We start from the raw sequence: 19,352 nt of genomic DNA on the forward strand, positions 1-19,352 counted from the left end.
AGTGATTTTCTTACTCTGTTCCTGAGGAGATCTGCAATTAGGGCCTAGGGCAATATATTGGGTTTATTAGTGTATTTTTAAGAAAGATGTCTTCTGCCACACTGCATGATTGGCTACAAGCACAAATATTAAAGTAGCATTGAGGAGAGTGCAGCATTCATGCAACAGGTGCAATCAATCTCCCATTTTATTTAAGTTGTTTATGAACCTGCTGATACAATTTTGTCTGGCTCTTCTAGGTGAAATGTGGGGGTAGAAGGGAAACAGCTGCTATTTAGGTGAAGTAATTATTAGGTGGTGATTAGGGGAGGAGATAGAAGGCCAGTAGAGCTCTTCCCTGAGAACTGCTGCTGGGAGGTGTCAATGAAGGGGTGAGTATTGTTTTGGGAGGCTTTTTGGAGGTTTAGTGTGTGTGTTTGTTTTTTTGTTTTTTTAATAATGTCTAAGTGAAAGACCAGGGATATTTACCATGTATACAGTATCATTAGGAGGGGGCTGAGTGTCTAGGGCCTATCTTTCTTTCCTCTGAAGAGAACACTGTCTGCTTAAACAATAAGAGGGGTGAAATACTACTGTGAAGTGCTGCTGGGTTTGCTTGCTAGAGCCTGTAAGAAGGGAGTCTATATGCTTTCAAGAAGGTCTGGGAGCCTCTGTTTTGCTTTCTTACAGTGAAGATGCAGATTAGATTTCTGTCTGTTGCTTCTGCTTTGTGCTAAGAGGTTTTGGTCCCTCCCTCCTCTTACATGGTAGCTATTCTTTTCTCATTGGAGTTGTTCCTAACAGCAGTGCAACTACAAAACAGAGACTATGCCAGGCCTCTCGGCCACAAACCACTGCTATTTCCAGGGCTACTGGGATGAGGTAAAATAGAGATGGCAGTAGTTGTGGTCCTGTGAGCTATCTTTTCTTTTGGTTTCTTAGAACACTTCAAACTTTTGCTTGTGTTTGAAAACATGTTTGGGCAGACTCCTGTGGGGAGCAGGAGCTGCTTCAGCAGGTGGAAAATACAGCCTGTTTTGAGCTCTACATCGTAGCTGCCTTGTGCAGACTGGGACTGGTGTTCCTCAAGTGCCTCCCCTAATACCTGCTTCTGATGTAGGCGAGGACAGCTGTAGACCTAGATGCTAGCACACTAACTGCTTGTATCATATTAGAGTAGCTTTTCTATGTGGAGATTTGGGAGGTGTATCGTGGGAAATAATAGGAGAGGTTAAGAAGCAAGATACAAGGAAATTGGCATTTCCTCTAATAGAATTACAATTCTTCAGATTAAACTGGAGAACTACAGATTGTCACTAATTTTTTATCCTCGGAGAGGAAAACAAGCTCCCAAATTGTGTATAGTGAAGTACTTGGCTTGCTAAGCATTTTCTCTAATGACTCATTTGTTATATTTTCCTAGTGTAAGAAGGGGAGGGGAGGATGATGTTCCTAACTAAAGATGGTCTATTGTTTCCTACATTGGCAATTGAATTGTAACTCATAATGTGCAGATGAAGTAGTTGAAGTATTCTGGCATCTTTGTGATAAAAGGGAAAAATTTAATGCTTTTGTGAAAATAACCTTGAAGGTAAATGAAAACCTACATCCGTCCAGGCATGGGTCTATTAAATGTTCCCTTGATACACATCAGAATAGAAACATTTGAGCAGGCAGTGTAGCAAAAATTGAAAGAAATATCAGGTCTCTGAAGTCACTGTATCACCTCACTACTTGTAGGACTATTTTTGTGTCATGAAGTTTGATTTTCTTTTTTTAGTTGCTCTCCTGGTAGTGAAGCAGTCATCTTGTACTGGGGTCAGGTGGAGAAAATACAATGAACAGCTTCAGAACATGGGGCTTTTTGTATTCCAGTGTATGAAAATTTAACAGAAGCAGGGACTTTTAGTAGTGGGAGAGGGAGAAACAAGAACCTAATAACATGAAACTCAATTGGAGATGGAGTTTTGGATGTGGACCCTTTCTGTGACTGTCATAGAGTGGTGATATTTATACTGGTGTAGTGCCTAACAGCCCTTAGGCAACTACTATGTGAAATAGTCTAACCCAGGCAGGTAATAGCTGAATCTAATGGTGTTAGATTAGGAAACTTGGAGCCTGAAGGTAGGGATGGAAACATCATAGCAAGCTTCTGGCTCAGCCCTGCGAAGGTGCTCTGTCCCTAATGCAGAAGGCAGGGTATTTGCACAGTGACTCTCCCGTCATGAGAACTGAGCTGCAGAGAAAATCTGGAGGTGTGCCTGGTTTGAAACAAGAGACTGCACTGTGTTTAAGGACAGAGCCCTGTGAACCAGACTATCCATGTCTCAAGGTCTGAGAGCCCGTGTCAGCAGCCTGAGGGCCCCCAGAGCTGTGTGGGTGATCATGGGGCCTTCAAGGACAGAGGTATGGGGGGAGGCACAGCTGCTTTCCTGCTCTTTGAACACTGAGGGGAATCACTACCAGATCAACATCGATTGTGGGTTTGCTGAGAGAAAAGGGATGATGAATTATCAGGTTGATGCACCATCCTGGTCCTGTTTTAGCTGTGTCTTTTAGGTGATGTGGATGTGAATTAAGGAAGGCAAGAGGACAGGAAAGAGTCACTGAAAGAGCAGGTGCAATCTGTTACCTTTTTATCCCACAGCAGAGTCTCCAGGGAGAACATTATCTGTGTTATTATGTGTGTTATTTCTACTAAGTTAAGCTTTCAAAAGCCTATGGACAGATGCTTAGGGGCAAACGTTTGGGAAGGTGAAAGCATTCTGAAAAAGAGCATAGGACACAGTGTGTGTTCTTGGCAGTGGGAATACTTTTTCTAACTGCTGTTTTTCTCTTCATTATAAAACCAGGCCACCTCCTTTCCTACGACTCTCCAATACGTGTGTTTTAAGGTTGCTACCAATCCAACAGAAATTTAAGTCAGTTCTACCTTTCTGGAATGAGGCTAGGTAATGCAATTGAAGCAATACAAGGCAACATTTTAAATGCTGGTAGTTAAGCAATGGCACAAATCACTACAAAGTTTAAAAGAAGTAAAAATGACGACTGTCACACAAAGGTATCACTTTAAGGTTGGATAATGGTAAAGTGAATGACTTTTGTGTGAGTAGTGGTAACAATACAATATTAGTCATGATTCCATGGCAGAGTCAAGAGATACTTCCTTATATTTTTTACTAGAAATGTCAAGGCATCTTTTATGTAGCTAAAATGAATAGAGGGAATTACTAACAAAACTGGTAATATATACATCAAAAGATTCGAGATGCTCGAGTCAATGTCTCTTCCACAGACAGTGAAGGGGTCTTACTGCACAGAACTACTAATACATATGAAAATTTCCTTTTGTTTTGCTTCTGCAAAGATCTTAGGGAATGAAAAGTGAAAATATTCTTCATCGCTGGTTCCTCAGTTTTGTGCAAACAGCAGCACTAAGGAGTACTAGAGGTAGACTCAAGGCTGCCTGAGGCAGGGCTTAAACCACAGGCTTGTCACTTTTGTCTGCAAACTGGTTTCTGCAGCTACCGAAATTAATGTTTCTACCCCGAATAGGCTACAAATTGTCTATCTTGCTTGCCTGTAAAACCAAATATTCCTACCAATGCTAAATTTTAGCAGCTTTCTGTGTTTTCTGGTGTCACAGTTCCTGATATGTGTGGAAGGCTTTAGAAATATAACCTACATTACAAGTAACAAGTCCTTTGTCCTCCTGTACCTAGTTCACATAAAATGTCAATGGGTCTGCTGCTACTGCTAGTGAAGGCATTTAACTAGCTCAAGAGGTGTATGTAGGTGACCAAGGCCCTGTGATTTTAAATTTCCCACAGATATAAGTTACCTGAAAGCATGTAATGGGAAGTGGCATCTCTCAAGACAAAGATGAGGTGTTACCAACCAGTAAGGAAAGAATTAGGAAGTATCGAAGTGGGACTTGAATGTGTTTTGGCTGTGATCCAATGACATTTTGTAAGGATGTTCAGAAGGCTTCTTTAATAACCATTACAAGAAAGGATTTAGTCTTCAGCATGTGGTAAAGTGATAAAGCTTTGTCTTCTTTTTTTGAGAAGTGTCTTGTCCTATTAAAGCTATGTGATACCTTTTAATTCCTCTGTAATTAGTGGAAGATGCTGATGCTTCATAAAAACCTAAGGAAGAACATTTTCTTTCTTTACAACATTTCTCTTACTGTAGATGACATGAAAGCAATTCTAAAGTATTTCATTTGTATTTGAAGGTTCACTTTTTACCTTCTCCTTGATATTTGAAATAGAATGACACAGCTAGAACTGTCTGTCTTGTCTGAAAGGTTAAATATGGCTTCTTGGTTACCAATTTTGTAGTTGTACATTCTGGTGGTGAAAGAAATGTGTTGGGTACTAGTCATCAAATAAGACCTTGCTAGAAAAAGATTTTTCTATAATTTTTCAAGGCCCTGGAATCTACCGGTTCAGGAACAGGAAAAGAAATATAATTGCTTGTTTATAAAATTATAAAACAATGTTTTTTAGTTTATGGTTCAAATGGGAACTCTTACCTCTAAATATTAAATATTTTAATAGTAAAAACTGTAGTCTGGCCTTTTTGTTTAGAGGCGATTTATTTGCAGCTGGCTATTAACTGAACAATAGGAGGCTTTAAGAACTTCATCTAGAATCTGTGCTGCAGAGAGGGTAGGTGATGGTGAAATGGGACATGGCTTCAGTCCTAGCCTATACTCTTCTCTTTTGTAAAGCATCTCCAAAAAACTATGCAAACGCTTTGTTGATCAAGCTAGTCTTTTCAATCAAACTCTGTATTACTGCAGAGATGACGTTAAGCATCCATTTGACAAAAGTCAGGAAAATAGTTTCCAGAATAATTTTATTTCAGGTCCTGTATTATATATGGAGATAACTGGAAGTCAGGTGGTTCTTTGTAGGTTAATCTGGCCCATGCAGAGCTTCTGAAGCAGCTATAAGGGCTCAAGATGGCTTGTTCAGAGCTTGTGTTGCTATGTGCCCATATATTTCTGTAAGTGGACGTGGCCTTAATACTAGAAGATGTGGTCCAAGTAACAGAGATGAACACTAGCAGTAAAAGTTCATTTTGACAGCATTCAATTCTTGTGTCTCATTGATAATATTTCACTGATAATAAATTCCCTAATAAGAACAATGATGATGAGATTTAGTATGTCCCAGCAACCAACACTTTGTGGCCATTATTAAAGTGGTCTTGTTAGTAATAATGCTAGGAAATGTTTAGAAGAAAAATGCAGTGAACTGCAGTGAAGTGTGAAATTCTTGTATAGAGAAAGTGGTCTGGAAATCATGCAAATGTCTTAGGACTGTTTTCGGTTCTTTGGTGTTAGGATATTTGGGCTAAAGTGATTCCTAGTGGCTTATGATGCCTCCTGGGTCATCTTGCTGTCAGGATCTGTGTTACTATCTTGACAGACTCTCACATAACTGAGCGCGCTTCCAGTTTCAGTGACCTTGGACTTCTGTGTGTGTGGAAGGGGAAACGTACTCAGTCAAACTTAGACACTTAAGCTACAATATTTCTAGGTAAAAGCCCAAGATGTTGAAGCCTAGTTGTAGTACTCAGGGTACAGTTTTATAAAGATCTTCTTTTAAAATAAGAAGTCAAGCACTCCTTTTTCTTAGAAAGCAATGCTTAGCATTTATTGCCTGTTCTCTGTGCTTCCTTTTCTCAAGTGTTTTGTGCACACTAATTTCTGTGGAATTTAGACAGCAGGCACTTATTTTACTTTTTTCCTGTACTATTCTCAAAAAAAAAAAAAACTATTAAAATTTGTGATTTAAGTTCAGGCTTAGAGCATGATTCTCCTTAACAAGAATGAAAAATGAGATTGGGTGCAGCCAAGACAAAGCACTTGCTTCTCAGAGTCCACTTTAAAAGTATAAGGGTACTTAAGAATAGCAGATACCTGAAATCTGCATTTAAATAGACTCGTGATGCGTGGCAGCTTGTATCCATTTTCCTCTGTGGAAGGTTTCATATTAGTTTGGGTTTATAATAGCTTAAATTGTGCAGTTTTGTGATGGAGTATTAGTGGGTACCTGCAGGAATGCTGATTTGGATGATGTACTTGGTTATGTACAGACTATTTCCATTGCTAAGGGAGTGAGAGGACCAAGAAAGCTGGACTGTGCTGAAGCCCTGAAATTAAATCAAATACAGCTCTCTAGTCCTCTTTTAGTCAAGAAGCTCCTAAGCAAAGGGGATTGAAGGTTGTTTTAATCAGACCACATAGATATATAACTCCATAGCTGAATTATGTGGCATTTGGAGATATTTTTTATCACTGCCTGTATATATTTGATTTGTATAATTAGGATGAAAGTGCACATACTTTCTGACAGTAGACTCTCCAAACAGCATTATGGTTTTGGGACTCTGATAAAAATGAACTGTGGGGAATTTTTTTCAAACTTTCTAATTGGATTTCCTGTCAGGGGAAAGAAGGAGAGGCAGATACCCCCAGGGAGGTCAGCACCCTATGGGCCTAGAAACGGCTACAACAAATTTTTTTTGCATCGCATATTACAGTCTCCTGTTTGGGTAAGGCGAGCCCAATCTGCCGCTTGGGACAGTTCATGCCCGTGGCCAGGGCCGCCTCCTCACCGCTGTCCGTCCCTGCGTGGTCACGGGCTCCTCGTGAAGTGGCTCCTGCGGCCACGCTGGGCGGCAGCGCCGCCGCTTCCCGCCTCAGCAGGCGCGGGCGGTGCCGCTGCGGGCGGGCAGCAGCTGCCCCCGCCGGTTCTCGCCCGTTCCAGCTGGGTGCCTCGCTGAGGGGGCTGTGAGGGACAGGGGGCGACCTGCGGGCAAGCAGAGCCTGGGCAAGAGGGAGGAGTGGCGTGTACAAGGGTGTGTTTGTTTTCTGTCAGTAGCTGACAGGGTGATCGGGGCGTGAGCTAGCTGGCAATAAATTACACAAAATAAACGTTCTCCTGGTGGAGATGGTTCTGCCTGCAGTAGTGAAGGGTGGAAGGCGCAGGGGATGCCCGGGCCTGGCACGGCTGTGGCAGGCGTAGCTGCTGTCACGGTGGGGCTCGGGGAGGAGCTTATCGTTTACCTTAGTTTAACGTTTACTTACAGGCTTCCTCAGATGCTGCTGAGGAAGTCAGTCATGATTACCTGCTACAAGACATAGAAACACTGCTAAATATCAGGAAATACTAGTTTCTGTGGCAGAAGAGGGACATAAAGCGTTGAATATAAGAAAGTGAAGGGTGGCTTCAGTTTGGGTGCAAAGAAGGCATCTGAATTCTTAAAGGCGCATCAAGTGTCAGCATTAATACTCCTCTGAGCTTTACAGATTCAGAGGCTCCTCTTCTGTAATTCAGGCCCTTTAGGATCGTAAACAGTTATTCTCAGTACTGCTGAGACCAGTGTCACACTCGTATCGTGATTTTGATGTTTGATGCCTGTCATGTATCAGAAGGCAAACGCAATTATGTGCATATCAAGAACACCTTGGAGTTGTTTAAGAAATCAAGGTTAGTCACAGATGCTTTTGACATTCCTCTTTCCCCCTTATGACTGTAGAGTTTTCTGTTAAGTTTAAGGGAAGATGTTCTAGTTAAGGATTAAGAGATGGTTGTTGGAAAAACAGGACAGGCACTTCAGCTCGCATCTCTAACAAATGACACGGTCAGTGACCTCTTGCCAGACTGCGGGAAGATGATCAGTAGTACTGTGGGCTCTGGGAATCTAAGGTGAAAAGGTAAAATTTCATTTTGGAAAAAGTGGTGTTTTTAAATGAGCCTTATGCTGTTTAAGTCATGTGTCTCTGTTACCATTCGTCAAAACACACTGGTCTCGATTTTGTCCCAGTGATACAGCCTATTGCAAGAGATGCTGCTTCTCTTCAGTAATTTTGTTTTGTGGCTCAAAGGAAAATGGCTCCTACAGTGTTGAAACTTCTTCCATACAAGGTAACCTATATGTGCTGGTATAAGGTTGGACCAAAACTGCCCTTTCATCTTCATTTGTTCAGCTTGAACAGTAAGAGCATGTGTACAACAGGTACACCATGTTGTGCTCAGTCTAATGTTTTCAGATTCATTGGGGGCAAGAGAAGCAAGGACAGCGGTAAGTCTGTTTTGCTGGATGATTATCAAGCCACAGTTGTTTCAAAGGGGCACAAGCCTTTGAGAACCTGAATGTGTAGAAAATCATACAAAAGTCTACAGCAGTCTTTTAGAGATTTTCCCCCTGCCTCTCTTCTCTACCCCCTTCAAAATAAAGCCCTACATCTTAGCATTAAGATCATCAGGGATATAGTAGTGTTGCTATTATTGATGCTGTGTTATTCTGTGAGATGATGTTTCATCAGTGTGTAAAATAAGGCCACTGTCTTGCAAATGTTTTCAGCTCCTTATTCTTGTACACAAGAGTCCCTTCAGAGACAACAGAATAGCTTGGCAAGTGTAGTCCAGCACATGTATAAGCACTTACAGAGTGAGTACTTAAGTCTGATTAATATGCAAAATGGAAAAACGGATTGCAAAAGTGAAAGCTCAGTGTGGAAAGATCAATGCAAGAAAACATACATTTGTGTTAAGAAATATTTCATGCATAGGAAGTAATGTTGCATGAAAAAAGGCTGAGACCTTAATAGTGAGACTTCAGAAGTGAAATTACCAGATATTTGGAGAAACCACTAATTCTTAACAATTCTACAAACACAAGAAAATTTCATTAGCAATGTTGTGTTTTTAAACTGTAGTGTGATGGATCATTTAAGATGCAAGTTTGGCAAACTACTTTTATTTGTGAGCAAGCTGGAACTGGAAGTGTTAATCTGGATCTTTTTGTTCTCTTGGGTTTAGTACTGTGTAGTGATGAGAGAAAGAATAATGAACTGGGTGCTAAAAGAGTTTAACACTGAGGATGACTTTTTGGGAGACTGTTGAGACATGGAGCCAACTGGTTTATTCAACTAAAAGTAAAAGATCAAAAATATGAAAAAGCTGTGTGGCCAGCCTGCCAGAGGTGTTCACTGAGAAGGAAAAGGAGGATGCATTGCAGGTGGAATACTGGGTTTTGAACATTGGGTATAAAGCTTCCTGATTTAGTTTTGATAGGTTATTTCTCATATCTGTAGATGTGTTTCCTCCCTTCTTGTTACCCTTTTATTTTTATTTGCCTTTTAATGGGGAAGTCTTCCTTTTGAAGTAGCAGTGGTCCAAAGACTGGACAATACCTTTGTCAGGGAACTACGGAATTCACTTTGGTCTTTAATCTTTTGCCTTAAAAAGGTTGTAGTAGCTGTAATATTTTAAAAATAGATTTAATAATAAAAAGAAGAGTCAGTGTATCATGATGGATTTCTGAGAAGGAAATAACTAATAATGGTTTCTGTTGGAAACCTGGAAATGCCATTATATGCCAGTATGCTGACATAGTATGTAGACTCACTTTATAACTGTTATATTACTCATGTACGTAGCAATAAAGGAAGCTATTTTCCCTGCTGTAAATCGCATGTTTACAAGCACAATACAATAATGCAGATGACTGATGGTTTGGACGCAGCTTTTGCTAGCTGTTGCTAAAAAAAAAAGCCAAACAAAACTAAGCCCAGTCTGATTCAGATGCTTACTCTCGTGGCTGACAGGGGCTATGAACTCTTTATGCCACCATTCAGCAAGCTTTCCAGTCAACCACAGAAAAAGTTGAATCTGCTATGGCCAGACTCCCTCAAGACTGATAAAAATCAGAAGTTTTTTACCCAACAGTACAGCTACAGGCTTGTCTGGTCCACTAAACGTGAACAGGGGGCTTCCTTCTGTTCCCTATTTGATCCCACAACTGTTAATGACCACACAAAAGTAAAGGCTGACTACAAACCAAGCCCTGTTAAAACTGGAAATTTCACCTTGCCAACATGACACTTTTGTTGAAGCAGGAAGCAGAAAAAAAAAATACAGAAAAAGATTGAATTTCAAGGAAGTATTTTTATCTGGACTGGTACATGAAATATAGGAGATAAATATGAAAGGGTTAATCAGTGTGCTGCAGACACAGCTGATAATTAGTTCTGCTGATTGTAAAGCTACTTGAAGTCAAATTTTCATATGGAGTATGTATTGTGGTTAGAATTTTCAAGTAACAACTAAAGCTTTTGTTTGGAGTATCAGTAATGGCTCTATTTTGCATGGACTCCAGGATCTGCCTATCATGAACTGGGCTCCTATTACAGACTTTTAAGAGGTAATTGGTAGGATTTACCTCCTTTATTGGCCATAGTTCCATGAAATGTACAAGTATTTAACCTTTGTGAATTCTCCCATGTTGTCAGATTTAACTGAAATTGGCCATTGGATTCAAAATTACTAAAAAGCACTGACTGACAGGTGTACTCTCATGCACAGTGTGAGTTCGTTTGCCTTGTTCCCATAGGAAACCAGGCTCCAAACCATTCCCAAACTGCAGAGCATCAGAGCTGCCTCGAGGAGAGGCCACACAGGCTGGCAGGGCCCTGTGTGCTTCCTGGCTGTGCGTAGGGGCAAGGCTTCCCCTGTGCATTGCATCCTGGCACGAGCAGGGTGCTGCCTGCTGTCTCAGGGCAGCATCCTGCCCCTTGGTCTTGCTCTGGAGTGGCTGAAAGCACTTAATTTCTCTTCTTTCTCTTTTTTTTTTTAATGACTAGGCAAATAGCTATAATATTCATAGCAATATCCTGCAGCAGGTGACTTAGGGTGCCAAAAATAAGACTCCATTGTAACCAGAATTATCAGTACTCATGACCTCTACCAAATCCTGCATGTGGAGGGGAATGCATAATAGGATGTAAGTTATTGTTCCCAACAAAATCTCTGCAAGATATATCATTCTGGTGCAATTTGACAATTTCAAATTTCGTCTGCTGGAAGAACTTGTTGAGATAATTTCTGGTTTTGTGAAGATCCCAGGGAATGGCAGCTGTACAATGTCACTTGTCATACTTAAGCATAATGAAGTGTTGGCTGGAGTGCTGCAGTGACAAGGACAGAGCAGCCAGCTGCATTGTGTCTGTTCCTGTCTGGAAAGGCCGTTCCAGTCTGTGACCTGCTTCTCCTTCCATAAAAGTGGAAACTGGATTGCAAAAGCAGCCAAGTTCTTTCAAAGCGCAACCTGGTTCTCTTATGGTGGGGTGCATGTAATCTGTCCTACAAAGATGGCTGCTGCTGACATGTCATGGGGGGGTGGGGAGAAAGAAAAAGTTGTGTTGGTTTTTTTTTTTTCCTAAAAACAAAGGTACATACACTAACCCCCCCAAAAAACAAAACCCAAGAACAAACGCATAATCTTCAGCTATTTCCAGGACCGTTTTGTTCTGGCAGTTCCACACAACACATAGTGTTGTGAGAAGTGAGTAGACACATTGAATGAAATTTATGAGCTGGACAAAATCCATGCACGCTACTCAGCTGAATGCGGACACAAACCTGCTTTTGCATTGCAGACTTCTGTTGAGCCACAGCAGTTTGTCCAGTCCTGATTCTGAAGAGCGCAGAGAACGGCGGAGAATCCTGGCATTTGTGTGTGCTGTACCTCATGGGATTGTCTGTTTTATGTCACCAGATGGTGACTTTCTGTTGTGAATGAGTGTGATGAGGGGAAAATTTAATTTACACAAGCACCTTCAAAGTATGTAAATGAAAAACATGTATATGCCAAGGAAGGATGAGGGGCTGAAAGGTGAAGTCTTTACAAAGCCACGGGATATTTGAGATAGCAGTACAACTTGAGACCTAGGTCCCAATTTGGTAAACAAATATTTGCTTAATGTTAATTCTCTCTTGGGATTTTTTTGCTGGTTAAAGATATGCTGAAGTGTTTTGATGGACTGAGGAACTGGATAAGAAGTGATGTACTCAATGCCCAACTTGGTGTTGAGGTTGTTCCTGCCGTCTGATGGGGCTCAACAGTTGTCAGTACAGCTTCGAAAAAAGGGAAGAAAACAAGCCCTATATATTTTTAATAGTAGGGTAAGGATGTTTTGTGTTTATGAAACGTCTAATGCTAAATCCATGCATTTCATAGCCATGTTTAAGCCACCCCCAGGGCCACATGAAAGACATGACCAGTACATTTAGTAAACAAAGGGAATGATAGGAGCTCAGTATCCTGATTATAGACGCAGTAGATAGTAAGTCTTGAATCTATGATGACTACTTGCTTTTAAAAACAAAGCTGTTTTCATAGCCTAGATATTTCCTATTAACCCTGCAAAGCTTGCTGAAGCAAAAAATACTTATTATAAAATACTTATATTTTATTTCAATCTAGCATGTGAAAAATGAAATTTGAATTGGTTTTATTGTTTTGGACAAATCACACAGCAGGTTTAAGTAGTAGAGTCAGAAATTAATTAACTTGATTAACAGGGAAACATGCATAGACAGTTTTAAAGTACTTAGGTTTTGGCCTCCAGCAAAATCTTTCAGTCTTTTTGTTTGAGAAATGTTTTGCCTTAGGGTCTGGATGACTCATAGACAGTAAATGCATGAGCCTTTCACCTTAAGTCACTGGTTCAGGTCAATATGATTCAGGTCAGTAGTAAGTGAAGGTCATGTTTTCTAATGTATGCTCAGTGATGTGAAATATTGTTTTCAGGACTAGAGCCAGCAAACGACTGAGGTGTTTAGAAACTAGTGACTTGCAGGTCTAGACTTCAAGCAGTTGGCCTTCAAAGGAGAGGTCACTTGCTGTGCTATCTGTGGCTCTCGGAACAGGGCATAGGTAGAACTGGGTGCCTCAACACATGGTTCTGTGGTCCAACATAGAGAGATGAGCTTGCACAAACTCGCTGGGAAATAAGAACCTACCACTAATAAGTAGGATGTTTTGGCGCTGGGGAGGGTGTTACTGAAATTTTGTCCCATTCCAGGGGTCTGGCTTTACTGGAGACTCTCTTCTTTGTCATTCCTGAAAACACCATTTAGGGCTTTAGATGCCTTCAAGTCAGTTGTGATTGGTGAGGGAACTGCTCACTGCTCAACAGTTTCAGGTCACTCATGGAGTCATTTATCAAGGTGGCTGAGCCCTGTGGTGCTCACTGCTTTCCTTCCAAGTCTCCCAAAGACTCTGAGAATTCCCTTCTCAAAACTCCAGCCTGGAGAATAAACAGTAGCTACTGACTTCACGGCTATAGTAATTTCATGATTGCTTGAGGAAATTGGTGGCCAGTTGGGAAGAGGATAAATCAACTGTTTGTCCTCCTGCCTTCCAAGTAAAGGGTCTATTGATCACCTGCTAATAGTCTTGTTGGACTAAGTTAAAGATCTGAACTGTAGCACTCTACTAAAATGGCAATTCATCCTGCAGCTACTCAGGTGCTATTAATGACCAAAATGGGAAAGGATACGAACAAATAGATTTTTTTTTTAACAAAGCAGAGAGGGATTGCATTATTTAGAAAGCAGTTTTGCCTTAATCAATTTTCTTCTTCATAGCAAAGCTCTGATATGGGATTACTCAGCCCTGCAAGAAGGTGTAAAAATGCATTCTGTAAACATGCATCTATTCTACTTTTTTTCCTAGGCAAAATGGTGAGTTTTTAATCCAAAGCTGTTCTGATTTTTCTCCCTTTTCCCTTTCAGTCTAAGGGCTTTTTTGATTGTATATTTTTCAAACCATTTCAGTTGTGAAGCAAGAGAGGTTACTCTAGATTGCTGTTTGGACAGTACGTCTCAAAGCTGTAGGAAGCCTCCTTTAAAGCTGAAAGTTGCTAAACCTTTCCCCTTCTAGAAAACTTCTGTTCATCTGAACAGGCCCTTTCGAAAGATGTGGCATGTACTACAAAGCAGGCTTTCCTGTCTGGAGGAGAGGAGCCTACAGAAAGGCCACGTTTTAGACTTAAATATAGGGCAAGGATCAACAATTGCACCTAAGGCGTTTTCAATGCAGATATTCACAGACCTGTTCTTACACCGTGTGATTGGACTTGCCATTAAATTAGATCAATACTTGGCTTCTTTCCTGATGTACTATCACACTCTGCTGAAAAGATCTTTTTTGTGAATCATAATTAGCCTTGCTGCTATTCTAATACTAATCACTGCTGAATACCAGCCAGGTAACAGATAAAGCAGGGAGCTGAGTAGTCTGGGAGCAATTTGGGCCTGAAGATTTCATCCCAAGTTCTTATGACTTTTCATATCTCATATTCAAGATTGGAGAGCTGTGTGGTGGGGAAGGAATTATTGGGGTTTGTTTAAAAAAAAAAAATCACATTCAGTAGCTTCATTTTCATTTCATTTTCATTTCATTTTGAGGGAGATGCAAAATGTTACACACTGAAAAATGAGGGAGGAGGAGGGAGATATTTTGAAAGAATAGTAAATAGCTCTATAGGTAAGGTATTTTGTTCAGGGTAGGGGAGAGACAGCACTCCCTTACAGGGCTTGTACAGATTGTTCCTTCTTGATACAATGATATTGTTCAGAACCAGGACTGCTGGGACTTGCAAGGTACCTTTCCTTTTTTCCTCCATGTATCTTACCTTTTTTCCTCCCTTCTTGACAAAATTTCTTCCTTTTGTTTCTTCGTTTTTTACACTGAATGCTGTTGCTGCAGACTTGCCCAACTTCTGTGTTTTCTTATATACAACAGCTTTTTTGCAACTACTTCCAGGCATATGACCTACTGACCCTTCTCTTATTTGGGAAGGAAATTGTCAAAGCCAATCATTGTGTATATTTCATGCAAGTCCCTTTTCTTAAGTGTAAATTACAAGCTTTTAAAACAAACTCATCTTGTTTGTTGTTTATAACAACCATTTCATAAGTGGTTTGCTTAGATATATTAAGGCAGTTATTAATAATTAAATATTGATGTCTTAACAGCATACTGAGCTTCCGCAAGTATAAAGGAGCTAGATATGGTCTGCAGGGTGTTATGTCATATATTACTGAAATGTTGAGCACACAATTACCATCTTATTAGGGTAATAATGTTGAAAGAACTGTTTAGACATTTAATTGGTATCAAAAAATATGTGATTGTGTGTTGATTAGATATCTATTACAACAAAGTATGAACTGACATTTGATAAGCACGATAACTGATAGCTTGCTTTTGTTCTGCCAATTAAATGGGTAAATATCTCCTGCAAGGAATTATAAATCATTAGAAAATCACTAACATGTTTGGCAGCTTGTCAAATGATCTGTAAACACAGGGGCTTCTGGCTGTGTTTGGGTAACTCGAGCATTTTCTCACAAATTGGGTTGGTTTTCAGCATAGAAACTTTGGATAACCAAGTACTCAACTTCATGAGAGTTATGCTTTTCCTCACTAGCAAATTAATTTGATGAAATGGAGGTATAAATATTTACTGATTTGAGTTAAACACAGTAAAGCCAGATAATTCACAAGATCATCTTACCCAATTTTGCCAGCAGACACCTTATCTGAGAGCTGTTCCTGGTCATGGTTTAGTCTATGTACATCCATGTACATATCTGCCAACACATTGATTTACATTTCTCCATGTAAATTAAGATTTCTACCTTTGTTAAATTGAGTGGTGCCTTAAGACAGAGTACAACTGAAAGACTCAGATGAGAGCAAGTACGTCGTTTTCTTTTGCAGTGCAGGCAGTATGTTATTTCCCACATGCTCTGTAGAACAAGGATTTTGTTTCAACTGTGAAACTGCTCAGTGGATGTTGTAACTGTGATGAGAGTTTAATATAAAAAGTAAATTAATGAGCATTAGGAAAGGGAACTTCTGAGGGAAGGAGAGAGATCTATATGTGTGTACCTTGATAAGGCTTCTCATCAGCTGGTATAAATGAAAATGTTTCAGGAGTTATGTTTCAGCCCAAGGCTTAATTGGACCAGTTACTCTTTCAGGCTGTAGCACAGAAAGGTAAGGGATGTGTGTTCCTGGAAAACTTAACAGAAGAGACAATGTCTTGCTGTCTCTGTATATTTCTGCAGTTATGTTTACATATGCATACATTAGACTTTTCCCATTTTGAATGAAACTCCAAAGGGAAAAGACTGGGAATACTCCTTTTCTGCCCAAGTTCCAGTATAGATTTCTCTTGGCTCCTCTATATGGTTATGCTCCCTGAATACAAAGGAAGAAGCTCTCAGTTCTGTGACTGACACTTGGCAGCTTTTCCTCTGTGTTGAGCAAGGAGACAGGGGCCGGGACAAGAGGAAGTGCCAGTGTTCCACAGGGACCGGTTTCCTCTTTCCCCTTCTCTGTCCAGAGCTCAGTCTTACTGCCTTGAGTTTCTTAAGAGAGCTGATTGCTGATTTGGGGCACCTTTCCCCCTTCCTGTGTTTGCTAGCCTGCAATGGCTCTGGCTTTTTGGCTTGTGCATCTGCAGTAAAGAATATACATGGCTTATGATAATATTTCTGAGATAACTCACAAGGAACAAAGGAAGTGTTTCTGTCAAATGACAGATGACGGTGGTATTTGTCTGAATTTACAGTTTCCCTGTATGTGCAGCTATGCAGAGCTATCTTTCAAATGCCTCCTCTTATTAACTTCTCAAGCTCCTGAAGGTTGTGTCCTATGGCATATGTGCTCAGACAGCCAATTCATCTTGCATATAGTAGTGAGAATAGCTGTGTTTAGCATTTTTGGTTTTTTTTCCTTTATGAAATGAAATTATATTTCTTATAGAAAAAAATAAATTCATCACAATGCAAGAAGGCTTGTCACTGAAATGCTGTAAATGTCAACAAGTGTTGTTATCATGATGTAATGTCAAAATTAATTTAAAATAGCTCTATTACATGCAAATGAAATGTTTCTTTGGGAAATGTTCCATTCTGTGTCAACTTCATTACCTAAACTGGCTTTGATTACTTTGATGTGTAACTTCTCTCTAATTGAAATACCTTAAATGAGTGCTATGTAATCATTGCTGTGTTTTCAGCAGAGAGAAGATAGATGATTATGTGCTGCAACCTGTACAACATAGCAGGTAGTTCTCAGCTATTGTTTGTATAGCTGGGTTATTGCCATTTGTTTAAAACAATCTTGTTAGAGGAGTAGTCCTGTGGCCGGGATGATAGTTAGAACTGTAGCTTTGAGTAAGTTTAGAGTTTCTTAAAAAAAGTTGTCACTAAGAGTTGCTGATTGCTTTGTATAAACTATTCCAAGCTCTACTGAAGGCAATAGCAATCTGGCTCTTAGTTATAATATTGAACAGAAAGGTTGTTCTTTTAATATGTTTCAGATGCTAAATATGTAATCTTCCAGCTCTTCTGTGCAGAATGTTGCTTCCTGGTGAGAGAAATTTGCCAGATGGAACTTCAAAAAGAAGTTGTTTGGTTGTGGGTTTTTTTTTGTTTGTTTTTGTTGCTTTTTTTTTTTAAAAAAAAAAAAAGTCCAGGCAGGCAGGAATCCTTTGACTTGCTTTTTCATCAGAGAAACTTGCATGGAGTCCAGGCTCAGCCTGTGCAGCTCTGTCTACAGTGAAATGCTCTGTGAAATCGTGTTGATTCACCGGCATATCACTTTAGAAGAGAAGAAATAAAAACAATCTGATGTTGCAACATTCTATGTCAATGTTTCCCAAATGGCGTTTTATTTTCTTTTGGCTATGATTTGAATGTTTTGTCTTTAGATATATTGATACAGACTGGAGAAGTAAAAATCAAAATAAGTCTTTCCAGTTCTCCTGCAAAAATGTTTTGATTAGTCAAACATGAATAAAAATAATCCTTCCTTGCCTTCCCTCCTGCAATTTGTCTTCAAAATGTTTAAGCTTTTTTTTCCTATATGACATGAAGCAAGAGATTTAAGATAGAGAAAACTTCTGTTGTGTAACTGCTGCTTTCTGCATTGCTTCTGCAGTGCTCTTCTGACGTGTGCCTTTTTGCATTGAGTACTTTGTGTTACACAAACATATTTAAAATAAATACATAATTGCTGTTAATCTTACAACTAAATACAGCGTATACTGTCAGAGTCACAGAAGTGTGTTGCTTCTGTCAGCTTACTTCATTGCAGTGGGTAAGAAGTTGTGTAGTCCTTCGTTTCTCCTCCCAGACCTCTTGCAGACCAGATTTTCACACCGCTGTCTCTCATGGTGAGTTTCCTGAGTACTTGAAAGATGTTAACTCTGAGTTCTTTTGAGCAAGGAATCGTCCAAAATGGAGTAAAGATGTCACAGCCTCTCACTGACTCTTCACTATCCTAGGGAAAAATCTTCCCCTTGGAAAACTTTGGAGAAGCACTTCTGCTGGCAGCAAACACATTGTTTCTTCAGTGAATTAGGTTATGTTCCTTGATATTACTGTAGTTTTGAGCAATCACTCATGCGTGCGTTGTTGAGGTAACTTCTGTGTTCATCGGAGAATCTTAAGTTCTGCTTGTGCCTCTGTAGGAATTGTTGGGGAGGGGAGAAGTCCCATTGGGAGCTGCTGGAGGTAATTAAAAGGCTGAGAAGAGTAGAGATGGTGTGAATAGGTGAAATTCTGGGCCCATTTGAATTGCGCTTCGTGCAAGTCTATAACTGCCACAACTGTAGCATTACAGAAACTGAAGGTGAGGTGACAGAAGCAAGTACCGTTTCAAATAGCCTTGCTGCCTACAAGATGAGGCAGCCATACAGTGCGGTACTTTGTTAACATGCTTTTCCTTTCTGATTTGGATGAAGATGATGAGAACAGAGGGATTTTAAGAGATTTCTACTTTGTCATTCTTCCTAACCTGTCATATCCTGATCCACCTTAGGAAAGGAGCCCTTTTTCCATTATGTTAACAGAGATGAATGGAGCTAGATGCTGTTGGGATCTTGGCTTATCTGCTGTTTCAATTTATTTTCTGCAATGCTCTCTTTCCATAGGAAATTGTACAGAAATGCAATTTGCCAGTGAGTTTTTTTTTGTTTTCAGTTAGCTCTTATCGTACATCATATATGCCAATGAAATAGCAACGTGGTTCTCAAAAATCAGTAAAACCGAGTTCTTTTGGAGTGGGGAAAGAGCAATATGTCTTTTCTTAAGTAGCTCAACTCCTGATCATTTTGCTTTACGAGAAGTCACTTTTTGAGATCATATCCTGCCAGAAGTGTTATCATCTGGATATATATGTTCTGCTCTAGCTGTACTGTAAATTGGCTGCATAGGACACGCTGCTTTAAAAGAACCCCATTGTCCCTCCCACTTACTAATGTAGAATCCTTAGTTTCTCAGTTTGTACTTTGAGGAACATGTTAAGCTTGTGTTCCTGCTCCCAGTACGGTGGACTTGACCCTATTCCCACTACAGATGACTTATTCACAACCCATGTGCCCTTTCTTCCTGGCAGAGGTTTCAGTCGTGCCCTTTCCCTGACCAGCTCACAGGAAGGAGGCTGCTGGTGCACTGCAAGGGGGAAACACAGAGCTGCGAACAGTGAGAAGA

General features: G+C 40.1%; 1 long non-coding RNA gene across 1 annotated transcript in view; it reads left to right on the plus strand.

Moving 5' to 3' along the window:
* The first annotated feature begins 239 nt into the window (after positions 1 to 239).
* Positions 240 to 19,352, plus strand: part of LOC148054774 (uncharacterized) — a 44,110-nt gene continuing 24,997 nt past the window's right edge. Inside the window, exon 1 of the long non-coding RNA XR_015706811.1 lies at positions 240 to 371. This is a non-coding gene — a long non-coding RNA (uncharacterized LOC148054774). The remainder of the gene's footprint in view (positions 372 to 19,352) is intronic.

Source organism: Nipponia nippon, unplaced genomic scaffold (genome assembly GCF_047370975.1).
Source record: "Nipponia nippon isolate SJK-2023a ecotype South Korea unplaced genomic scaffold, ASM4737097v1 scaffold_3, whole genome shotgun sequence".
Taxonomy (NCBI): Eukaryota; Metazoa; Chordata; class Aves; order Pelecaniformes; family Threskiornithidae; genus Nipponia; species Nipponia nippon.